This window comes from Cupressus sempervirens, chromosome 6 (genome assembly GCF_028749045.1).
Source record: "Cupressus sempervirens isolate cs-2001-9-10 chromosome 6, ASM2874904v1, whole genome shotgun sequence".
Taxonomy (NCBI): Eukaryota; Viridiplantae; Streptophyta; class Pinopsida; order Cupressales; family Cupressaceae; genus Cupressus; species Cupressus sempervirens.
Window position 1 is genome coordinate 666,933,642 of NC_143123.1, and position 13,404 is coordinate 666,947,045.

Below are 13,404 nucleotides of genomic sequence, written 5' to 3' on the forward strand. Positions count from 1 at the left end.
ACTGATCTTCATATCCTCATCAATTTTATTCAACTTTTCTTTGATTTCCTTAGTATACTCAGTAACATCACAAAGTTTTCCAAAAAGTGAAGTTACATTATTAAAAGAATGTTCAAAATTACTCAAAATTGTAGACAATTCTACCTGTTTTAATGCAATATGCTGAGCAATGTGCTCAAGCACCTTATTGTCAAATTTCTTCTCTACCTTTTCAATCAATTTTTCTTGGCTGAAGGTATCCTCATTGAATTTATATACAGCCTCTTCTAACTAAATCAAAATGTGTTGAGTAGAATCTACTTCAACACCCATAGCCTTTGTTAGAATATTCTTAGCACTTTCAATAATACTATATTCTTGGTCTCTCTCATGCCTCAGTTGTTTTTGCCTTGCCTTCTGATCTAATAGCTGACTGATCATTCTCATTTCATCAGTTGATGCATTATCCAGATCTATCTTAAGAATGATAATGTCCTTATCCAGGTCTATTTCCTCATTCACTGCCTTGTTGGAAATCATGTATCTCTGTGCCTTTCCTACAGTGACTTCACCTTTTCCCTTTGAATCTAAAACAATAGTTGATGAGGCTGGACCGGCTGACAAAACTGGAATAGGACTAGCTAGAGGAAAATTGAGAGAAGTACTAATAGTATAAAAAATTGATGTTCTTCCCAAGATTGATGTACAGGTTGGTATGGGAGAACTAACAGATGCAAAAATTGGAGCAGATGAAATTGTCAAAATTGAAGTGCCAATGGGTACATTTACTATACACTCTATAGTAGAAGTTGATATGCTTGATGAACTTACTATTGTAGTTGATGATGCCTCGGTCAATGAAGATGGTTGCAGCTTAGTTGATGAAGTGGTAGACACTTGCATAGATGGTGCCCAGAGCTGAGAGGAGACAGGTGAAGATTGAGCAATTAATGAAGCTGTTGTGCACACAATCTCACCAGTACAGGCTATCTCCACAGTTGATGTGGCTGCTTTAGGTGGAGAGTGAGGAAGAGATGCAATGACTTTGGCTGCAATTTTTATAGGATCATCTTCCTCCTTAGCTTGTTCAGCTTCTTCTTCCTCCATTTCATCTTCCTTGTCTTCTTCCTCCATTTCATCTTCCTTGAATTCTTCCTCAACATTTATCATCATTGAATGCAGATCCCCTAGAATATCTTCAATGTCATCATCATCACTATTGTCATTGTCCTTGATTTCAACAATATCCTCACTAGATTTATGTAGATGATAGATATGTTTCCACATGTTTGTTGCATCATTTACAACATGCTCAATGTCTTTGATTAGTATCAAACAAGTGTGGAATCTAATCATCATATTTCCTTCATGATCTTTCAGTGATTTCTTCACTTCTACATCAGTGAGACTCGACAAGAGATTTTTTAGGGTTTGTTCAAAGATATCCTTGATAGTTTTGATTGCAATTTCCCATCTTGGTTGCAACCTCTCCAATAGCTCTTTAGGGATCTGAGAGGTAATCTCATCCGGAGAGTATTTCCATCTTCCCATTTTATTCAATACCAATTCCTCAATCTGCATTTTCTCTTGTTCTGTTCTTGTCTCAAACTTCAATGCTTTGAAGTTTGTGAAGCTAGTACCTTCTTCTAATTGCTTCAACCTTGCCTCAAATGTGAGTGGAGGCTTGAAAAGTACAAGTTCCTTCTTCCCCTTTCTTGTTCTCCTAGAGAAGATTGCAGTAGCTTGCTTTTTAGGTTTGGTGATAATCACCTTACCTTTCTTCCGTTGAGGCTCCTCTACTTTTTTTGACTCGATTTCCTCTTCTTCTTCATCATCTTCTCCTTTCCCTTCAGTAATCATTAGAGGGCCAAGTTATAGTTTTAGCTTTGCAATCTTCCTCTTTCCTTTGCTAATGACCTGAGGGATTTTGATTGAAAGCTCAATTCTGGCCTTAGCTTCATCATAAGTTCCAAAGACTGGTTGCTTTGGGTCTACTGGTTCATTCACCAGTGCTTCTATGATATCTCTGGTTTCATCAATATTAACCTCATAAGGAAGAGGTTTCACCCATGCAACTCGGGGCCTAACTTCCTGTATGTATACTTTATCACAATCTACCATAAAGCATACATCTTCTTTGTATTCCTCAACTAGTTTAGGTGGAATCTGGAACCTATTGTTCATTCTTTCCTTAAAATCTTCAAAGTAATTATCCAAAACACTGTCAAAATTTTCACCTAACTCTGCAATGAACTCATTTATTTGATAAAGAATGGGAATATCTTTTCTCCATACTACTGATCCTTTTGATGGAAAAGACTTTTGAACATGGAAAAATAAACAGATCAAAAGTGAACCGAATTTGCAGGAGTTGTTTTTTGAAGTCCTTATGCTTTCCATATTTTTATTAAATTGAGACAAAAGCAATTCGGACAGATCAAACTCAACATTCTTCTTTACTACCTTATATGCTAAATCTACTGCTTCACAAGGTACACTGTTTGGATGGCTCAAACTATAAATTTTATGAGCAATGACGTGAATACCAAATCTTAATTCAGCGTCAGCTACTGTACTGAGCTTAAGTCCTCTACCATCCCATTCTACTTGGGTTAGCCTTTGCAATTCTTCCCGACCTAGGGTTTTGGTAGTCTTAGCTTTGCTCAACATGGGAAGGCCAGTAATCTTGTTAATCATTTTCTTTGTGATAAACACTAGTTGCTCTAACCACAATTTCCCATTGTGAACCTGACTGAGTACATACCTAACCCATTTAATTTGAAAATTCCTTGGCAAATGTGAAATGTGGGTTAACCCTTTTGTTTCAAGATGTTTATGCTCGAGTTTCAAATTTCCATGTACGCTCATTTCTCCTAGGGCATTATCAATTTCTAGGTTTCCAAGTTCTTGAATGGAACATTTGAAATGAGAGAAAATGTCATTTATAAGGAGTACCTTTGGAGGAATTTGAGATTGAGCACCGTTAGGGTCAAGTGATTCTGCAATTGCTGGTGCCAATTTGAAGTTCGACGCCTTCCATTCCACACTTTTAACTAGCATTTCTGAGCCTCTCTTTGTCTTGGAGCTGCTACTTTCAGATGCCATTGCTGCTCGGTAAGTGAAGAGAAGTTTTGAATAGATTCTTTGCCCTTTAAAATTTGCTCAAAATTTCTTTAATCTTGCTCTGGAATCGCAGAAGATAACTTAGCTCAAAGTTTGTAGTGAAGAATGAGATCAAATTTTGCCCCTTTTGATGAAACATTTGTCATAAATGCTTGGTACAATGGTAGATGAAATGACAGGTTGTCATCCACTTGCCTAGTAGATACTATCAACTCGGTGATCAAAAGAAAACATTGATGTACTGACCTAACTCAGTAAGGTCACGAACTGACCTTGCTCGGTTGATATAACTTGGTAAATGAAACTTTATTGCACCTAACCGAACTTGGTTAAGTCTAGGATCAAAGTGTATCTGAATACTATTCTGATCATTTTTCTTCTTGTGGAACTATTTAGGATAATTCTTGGAGGATGCAGTTCCATACTTTCTTTTATAAATATTAATTGGAAATGGTGGAGTCACTCATTTCTTGAGTGATATTGCCATTGCTTGACTTATCTTGTTCGGTAGATTTTGGAATCCATTGTTGCTTCATTTTTTTCCGAATGTTGTCTGCTTTTATTTTCTTCTCATCTTCAATTCTTTCTATATTCATGCAATTTCTAGCTATATGACCAAGCTCTATACATGTATAGCACCTTACATTAGTGTCCTTCTTCCTTAGGTGATGTCTTGCACAATTTATGCTAGTATGTCCATATTCTCCACAATAGTGGCATCTGCACCAGGTGTTGTAGTCCCATCCAAATATGGCTTTGACAAGTTGTTCAACTGGATTGAATTATTTGGATCTGCATTGGAATGCCTTGTGACCATGTTTTTTGCATTTGTGATAGTTGCCTTCAAATTTTGATTTTTTCTTGCACTCATTTGCTTTGTGACCATGCTGATTGCAATTGAAGCATTTACCATTGAATTTTTCTTTTCCATTGCTCCAGCATTTGTTTGATGTATGACCTAACTTTCCACAGTGATTACAAGTGGGTTTTTGATTCCTTTGTTCACCTTGTTTGGAGGATTCTCCTTCTTCTTTGTATCCAAGACCAGCTTTACCTTTATGTCTATAAAGATTTTCCTCATTTTATTGATTTAATTGATTCATATCTGCTTGGGATTTCATCATTCTTTCATTGACTTGCCTTTCAGAGATTAGATCATTTTCCAAGCTTTCATTGATTTGTCTCTCAGTTCTTAAATGCTTCTGTAGACTTTCATTTTGTACTCTGAGAATCCTGATTTCTTCATTTGCATTAGAGAGTTGGTCTATAAGGTCTTCATGTTGATGGGATTGATTATCAATTTTATGGCTTTTATCTTCCAATTCTTCTTGTGCTTTGTTTCTTTGTTCCAAAACTTCACATAGCCTAATTGTCTATATTTCTTGTTCTCTTTTAATCTTTCTTACCTCTTCTTGCAGAGATCCATTCTTCTCTAGAAGTTCTTTGATTTCTTTGTCAGCTTCTTCTGAACTACTTGATAGTAACAAATCTTCAATATTTTCTTCAACATAGTGATTTTTATTCATTTGTCTTGCAAGTTCCTTTCTTCTTTTTAGGGATTGAGAAAGATGTTCCTTTTCTTCTTTGAGTTGAACCATGGCCATTTCTAGATCTAACTTTTCAGTTTCAATAACTTTCTCCAGTTTGAATATCTCCATAACTTAGATCTTTGCTCAAGCTGTCAAACTTTGTCCTGAGAACCAAAAATGCTCTGATACCAATTGTTAGAAATATTCAAGATATAATAGGTTACTGAGAGGGGAGGGGTGAATCAGTAACAATAAAACTTTTTAAGTCAATTCAGAATAATCATATACAACATTCGCTCATCCAGCCTGCTGCATAAAAGAACTGTTAAACATTTAAACCATATATGCACAGAGATTTGGTGACCCAGAAACCTTCCAAAATAGAAAGTAAAACTGGGGTGGGGATGATACCCACAAAGCTTCTTTACTGCAGTATGAAGTTGGCCAGTTAAGGCTTACAATGATCACTTATGGTGATCTGCCCTGTTAGGAGCACAGAGGATTGCTAGATCCACCTTGTTAGAGGATTTACAAACATACTTTACAAGTATACACTCTGTTAGGAGATTTGAATAAAGACAGTTAAGTCTACCTTGTTAAAGGATTTATAAGAATGATTCACCTGTTAGGATGAACCAACAGATCAACTTACAACTTGAGTGGATTCTGTATTGTAGATCACCTTTTGTGATTGATGAAATCATTTCTGCTCCTGGTAGACCTTGCTCAGTATTATTTTCTGCTGATGAATTCGCATATCATATCTTATGTCCCTCCTTTTTGCAATATTCTATATCTTGTATGTCTTCCTTGTATCTATGTATTGAATGATATAATACATTACATATATATATATATATATACCATTCCAATAATTATTCATGCAAGGTTGGCCAAACACAAGTAAACAAAAATAAAACTGAGTCAGCCAAATGGTAAAATAAACTCGAGTTCTTCAGACAGACATGATGACCTTTTGATACACGGCATCCACTACGTTACTCGACATCGTCATGCTCTTGGTAGAGGTAGGGGCTTGGTTCATACTAGTCATACAACATTTCTTGGAACTCGGTAATCATTGGTGACTCAGTAGATATAGTGTCACTCGGTAGAAACTAACTTCTTTGTTAACCTCCTGAGCACGGTTATCACTGAGTCCTTCTTTACTCGATCATCACTAAGTGCTTCCTCACTCGGTTAATACTGAGTGCATCTTTACTAAGTTAACACTAAGTGCATCTTCACTCGATTAACACTAAGTGCTTCTTCACTTAGTTAGAACTGTGTCTTCAATGCTCAGTTTGAACTGTGTCTTCAGTGCTCGATTTGAACTGTGTTGCCATCACTCGGTCTGCACTGAATTACTCGGTTTGGACTGTGTTTCCATCATTTGGTCTGCACTGTATTACTCGATGCTCGGTTAGAATTGTGAGTGTTGTCACTAATGGCAAATAACTTTATGCCAACAGTAAGTCTTCCCACTATTCCTTCAAAGGTTAGTGTGTTTCCTTGTACACACCTTAACTCTTGGATGGCTAAAACTCTAATAGCATAGATGGGGACTAGGGTCCTTAAGTATGTTTTGTTGATAGCCTCTTCATCTAGTTGACCACCCAAACCTCTTATTGCACTTACCACTTCTTTCATTCTAGAAACATATTGAGAAACATTTTCACCTTCTTCCATTTTCATGTAATCAAACTTTCCTCTAAGGCTTTCTCTCTTTGCTCTTTGAACATTCTAATATCCTCCATAGATATCGGATAGGGCTTTCCACATTTTGAATGTAGTATCACATCCCTTGATGTCATCAAATTCAACATAGCTAAGTGTAGAGGCAATCTCCAGCAATGCCTGATTGTGTTCCTTCCTTTTGCTCAAATCATCTACAGTAAGAGGTCCAGCTAGGTCTACATGTTCTATTCCAATTAAGGTTTTTGCATAATTACCTATTGATATAAGGTGAAATTTCATCAGACTATGCCATGCAACAAAGTTGTCTTTGTTGAGCTTGGGGACTTCTCTCTTGGACATCTTGATCTTCCTACTTCTAGTACTTTGAAACTAAATAAGCAGATGACTTTTATACTAATTGTTATAAATGATTTAGAATAACTGAGGGGGGGGGGGAGGGGGGGTGAATTAGTTATTCAAGGTCTAAATGTCCAATTCAAACTTTTCATTAAGTGTAGTGAGCTGATTCATCTATTCATTCATCCAAGCTTAAACATTCCTATTTAGCAGGTTACTATAAATCAACATGCAAGCATAACACAGTAATTTACATGGAAACCCAATTTGGGAAAAACCACTAGTAACATGCTACTCAATTTTCACTCTTTTAAAGTAATACCCTATGAAAGGCATGCCCTATTAAAGGCTACAACACACTGTTAAATGTAACCTAGTTAAAGGATTTAACCACCCTAGTTAGAAGACTTTAGAACATTCACTTGGAATGCCACCCTATTAAAGGATTTACAAATGGCTATTATATTAGAAGTGGGTCTAGTTAGAGGACTTTAGAACATTCACTTGGAATGCCACACTATTAAAGGATTTTTAGATGGCTATTAAACCAACCTAAGTCCATAGGATTTTCCTTTACCCTGACAAATATAATTGGTAGAGAGTAACAATAAGGGATTTTGACTTGATTATAGAGTACAACTTAACTTGCAGATTTTAGATCACTTCTCAGCTCATAATATTGCCTAGCTTAGAGTCTCTTTAGATCTTGATAGCTTCCCCTCCTTTCAAGCTTAGTCTCCTTGAGTCTCCAACCTTAATGTACCAATGCAATCATCTCTCTCTAACCACTTATCAAAGCAAAGTATCTGTGCTCTATTATTCTTTCTTCTAGATGTCTTCTCCTTGACACCATTTCAACCACTGCACAATTTGGCACTCTAGTAGCTCTTTCTTCTTGGTCTATGACTTCTTAAATAGAAGTCTTGGAGTTTCTTTTCTAGCTTGATTCTTCTCTCCTTTAATTTCAATTTGTATAGATTAGGTAGGATTCATTGAAGCTAACCCATATTTTGTTTTTTCTAGAAACATCATGAAGAATCCTCTTTAATTTCTCAAAAATTATTTACATAGAATTCTATGCCACCAACTCATCATCTTTATCCTCAAACTAGCTCACAAAACTCAAGATAGCAACTTTGTCAGCTCAAATTCAGTGAATCTTTGACGTTTTCAATAATGCAATAGCTCAGAACTATTAAAATTTTGGTGCTCAGCAGATACTGTGTTACTCGGCACCAACTACATTTTACTGATGCTTGGCACCTGAAGTTCACTTAGCACCTATTAAGATTTTCTAATGCTCGGCACCTAAACTTCACTTAGCACCTGAAGTTTACTCAGCACACACTAGATTTTCTATCTACTTAGCTCCAACTAAGAATTTTCTTAGCTTCAACTAGCTTGCTCGGCACCCACTGATGAACTTAGTTTAAGCTTTGTTGTCAACCTTGTTACAACTTATACTTCTAGTGTTTCTAAGTGTGGCCAGCCTTTGTATATTTGAGTATGTTATTAATGCATCATTTAACCATTTTCTTAACTGATCCTTGCACTTACATTAATATATCATAACTCAACCTTTCCCTTAGGTGCTTTTGTTACATCTTGTTGATCAAATCTTGTTCATCAATCAACTAAGTGATAGTACTTGGATATTATAAGAAATTTTCATTCCTACAAATAGTAAGTTTGACATCAATGAAAAAAAAATGATTAAAAACATTCTTTTAACAACAATCTCCCTCTTTGATCTTCAACAATGATCTTTTCAATTAGATTTCCAAAAATCTCTCTTTGGCATTGATGGAAAACCAAACTAATACCCATCAGACCAAACTATTCAACCATGTTATCAACATGATAACTAGGTTAGAATAGTAAGTCAAATGCCAAAAATAAAAATTGGACTACACAATTTCTTCCTCTCTACTTCTCCCTCTTAGCTGTTGTATCATTTTTCTTTGTTTTCTTCCTTCTTACATTCTCTCCCTTTGTATACATTACTCATCTTCTGCTATTTTCTATTCTAATTGGCTTCTTGCTACTTCTCTTTTTCTTCCTCCTTCTCTTTTTCTTCCTCTAGGTTTGATATTTGATTAATTTCTAGACTTTCTCCCTCTTTGACAACAATGCCAAACACATACTTCTTCAGCATCTTAATATGCAAGTGTAGCTTTTGTAGGTTCTTTCAATTTCTCCCTCTATCACCTTGTTAGTGACTAATTTGGAACATCAGCACTTTAATTACTTTAGGAATAATTCTAAAGTAGCTATCCTCTACATCAATGTGTAATATTTCAACAATCAATTCCTTTGATGCAGGACAGTCTTACTTTATCTTAAGTAGCCTCGGCTAAGGGTATCACCCCTAACTTACCTCTAAGATACTCAAAAGCATCTTTAGGTAGTGATTTTGTGAAGATGTCAGCAATATATTCCTTTCATCTAACATATTCCATCTTCACTTGTTTGTCTTCCACCAATTCTCTTATATAGTGATACTTGATTGCAATATGGTTGGTTTTAGCATGCATTACAGGGTTCTTTGATATGTTGATAGCACTTGTATTATCACAATAAAGTATCACAGGCTCATTCACTTCTTCCTTCATACCTTGCAATAGATGTTTAATCCATACAATATTGGTGCAATTGATAGCAACTACAACATATTCAACTTTTGTTGTGGACTGTGAGGTACAACTTTTCTTTTTGCTGGTCCATGTAATCAATTTTTTTCGCAAAAAAAGTGTTCCTCTACTAGTGATTTTTCTATCATCAATATTACCTTCCTAATCTACATTAGTGTAGGCTCTTAGCTTAAATTTTTCACTCCTCTTATAGTACAGGCCAAAGTAATCAATTCCTTTTAGGTACCTCATTATTCTCTTTACTGCCATCAGATAATTTTCTCTTAGATTTGAAAAAAATCTTGCCACTATTCCAACAGCTAATGCAATGTCTAGTCTACTATGTACAACATACTAGAGCTTTTCAATCATTGATCTATACAATGTCTGATTCACTTCAACTAACTCATCATTCTTGGAAAACTTATGTCCTATCACCATTGGTGTGCTAACTAGTTTTGAATCTTCTAATCCAAATGTCTTAGGTATTTCTTTGATATATTTTTATTGGGTCACAAATATGCCATGCTTCAATTGATGTACTTGCAATCCAACAAAAAAATTGATTTCTCCAAACATTGACATTTCAAACTCATGCTTCATTTGATCAAAAAAATCTTTGCATAGAGCATCTTTTCCTCCAAATATTATACCATTAACAAATATTTCTAATATCAAAATGTCTTTACCTTTTTCTACCTTGATATACAAGTTTTTGTTTTCATCTATTCTCTCAAATCCTATATTCACAATATATTTGTGCAGTCTCTCATACCATGCTCTAGGTGCTTGCCTCAAACCATAAAGTGCCTTATGTAGTTTACAAACCATATCTTTTTTTTTTTCATCAACAAATCCCTCTAGTTGTTCTATGTAGACTTCCTTTTCTAGTATACCATTTAGAAAAGTAGACTTCCCATCCATTTGGTAGACTTTGAAACCTTTGTATGCAACATAAGCAAGTAAGGTTCTTACTCCTTCCATTCTTGCAACAGGGGCAAATGTTTCCCCATAATCCAGTCCTTCTTCTTATGCATAGCCTTTGCAAACTAATCTATCTATGTTTCTAGTTATCTCACCATTCTCATCAAGTTTGTTCCTAAACACCCATTTGGTACCAATTACATTCTTATTAGTTGGTCTAGGAACTAGGGTCCAGGTTTTTTTCTTCTCAATCTGATCTATCTCCTCTTCCATAGCTTTATACTAGTCATCATCTTGTAGGGCATCTTTCACTATTTTGGGCTCAACCTTTCTTAGCAAGCATGATTCATTCCTTAATCCATTCCTTGTCATTGGTCTGGCATCCTTGTCACCAATGATTTTTTATGTAGGGTGATGTCATCTTACATACTTAGCTAACTATGGTTCTATCCTTCTTTCATTGTTTGATCCTTCAGCTTCAAAGTCATGTTGTTCTTCTCCATTTGGTACTTCATCATCTTTTTCATGTATACTATTTTTAGAATTAGAATGTGCATTTTCTTAATTTTTCAACTCAACTTCTAAATGTAGCCTGACATTCACTAGCTGTGACTTAGCTGATATTGAGATTTGTTGCTAATTCCCAATGTGATTGGCATCATTGTCTTTGCTAGTGATTCCTTCATAGAAGTATAAAAAAGATCTATAATCTTCTAGTTTCTTGGACTCATCAACTTGGACTTCTACATGTTCATCAAAATTTACATTTAGACTACCTGCAATCTTGTTAGTGTTAGTATTCAAACATGTATATGTTTTGTTTCTAGTGGAGTATCCAAGGACTATAACTTCATCACTTTTTGCATCAAACTTTCCATTTGTAGTATCTTTAAGAATATATCATTTACAAAAAAATATTTTGAAATTTTTTACATTAGGTGAATGACCATACCATAGTTCAAAAGGTGTTGCATTTTTTCCTTTCTTTACTTGGACTCTATTCAGTGTGTAAACAACAGTACTTACAGTTTCTCTCTAGTACTTTAGAGAAAAAAAAATTCTCCATCATCAAGGTTCTATCATAGTCTATTACTGACCTATTTCTTCATTCAGCAATTCCATTCTGAGGTGGAGTTCTTGGTGCTAATGTTTTCCTTTTAATACCTTTGTCATTGTAGAATATCTCAAACTCTTTTAATGTAAACTGTCCTCCTTTGTCTAATCTTAGGCACTTCATACTCTTTCCTATTTCTTTCTCAACTCTAGCCAAATACCACTTAAACAATTGAAATGCATCAAATTTTTGCTTTAAGAACATAGAAGTCATCATTTGGAATAGTCATCTACAAATAGCATTATGTATTTGTCTCCTAAGTAGCTTTGCACTTCTATTGGACCACATAAATCTATATGCACTAGTTCTAGTTCTTCTTTGGAAGTATATGTTTTGCTTTTGAAACTAGATTTAGTCATCTTCGCTAGTTGACATTGTTTGCACATGTTGTTCTTAGTTTTCTTCAGTTTAGGCAAGCCTCTAACTTTTATCTTCTTGTTGATGCTAATCAGACTGTCAAATTTAACATGACACAATCTTTTATGCCATAACCACACATCATCAAGTCTTACAACAAGACAAGTTGCATCTTCCATATCTAGGTAAAACAAGTTACTCCTAGTCTGTTCACCTTTACTTATTGAATTTCCTTCAGTGTCATAGATCTTGGCAGTTTTGTTTCTAAATTCTACTTTTCAACCTACATTTCCTAACTGCGATACACTCAACAGATTGTAGTTTAGTCCTTCAACATAGTATGCATTATCACATGAGACTTTCTCTATAAGTTTAATAGTACCTTTTCCTTTGATTTGACATGGAGCATCATTACCAAATCTAACACTATTTCCATCATATTGAGTAAAGGTAATAAAATTACTTCTATCTACTATCATGTGATGTGAGCACCCACTATTTATGATCCACTTGTCATTCTTGTTTACACAAGTCACTAGTGTTGTTGCTTCATCTTCATCTGATTCATCCTTCATTACCTGATTGTGTTCCTTCCTTTTGCTCAAAGCATCTGCAGTAAGAGGTCTAGCTGGGTCTACATGTTCTATTCCAATTGAGGTTTTTGCATAATCACCTATTGATCCCCAAGGTAAAATTTCATTAGACTCTACCATGCAATAAAGTTGTCTTTGTTGAGCTTGGGAACTTTTCTCTTGGACATCTTGATCTTCCTACTTCTAGTACCTTGAAACTAAATCAGTAGATGGCTCTAAAACAAATTGTTAGAAATGCTTGAGAATAACTAGCGGGGGGCATGAATTAGTTATTCAAGGTCCAAATGTCCAATTCAAACTTTTAACTAAATGTAGTGAGCCAATTCAACCATTCATTTATCTAAGCTTAAACATTCCTATTGATCAGGTTACTATAAATCAACATGCAAGCATAACACATGAAAATATCAACAAATAACACAGTGATTTATGTGGAAACCCAATTTGGGAACAACCACCACTAACATGGTACTCAATTTTCACTCTTTTGTAGTGATTCCCTATGAAAGGCCTACCCTATTAAAGACTAAAATACACTATTAAATGTGACTTGGTTAAAGGATTTAACCACCTTGTTACAAGTGGGCCTAGTTAGAGGACTTTAGAACATTCACTTGGAATGCCACCTTGTTAAAGGATTTACAAATGGCTATTAAACCAAACTAAGTGCATAGGATTTTCTTTTGCCTTAACTAATACAATTGCTAGAGAGTAACAATAAGGGATTTTGACCTAATTATAGAATGCAACTTAACTTGTAGATTTTAGATCACTTCTAAGCTCATAAAATTACCTGGCTTATAGTCTCTACAACTATTGATAGCTTGCTCTCCTTTCAAGTTTATTCTCCTTGAGTCTCCATGCTCAATGTACTAGTGCAATCACCTCTCTCTAACCACTTATTGAAACAAAGTATCTATGCTCTATTCTTCCTTCTTCTAATGTCTTCTCCTTGACACCCTTTCAACCACTTCACAATTTGGCATTCCAATGGCTCTTGCTTCTTGGTCTATGACTTCTTAAATAGAAGTCTTGGAGTTTCTTTTCTTGCTTGATTCTTCTCTCTTTTAATTTCAATTTGTATGGATTAGGTAGGATTCATTGAATCTAACCCATATTTT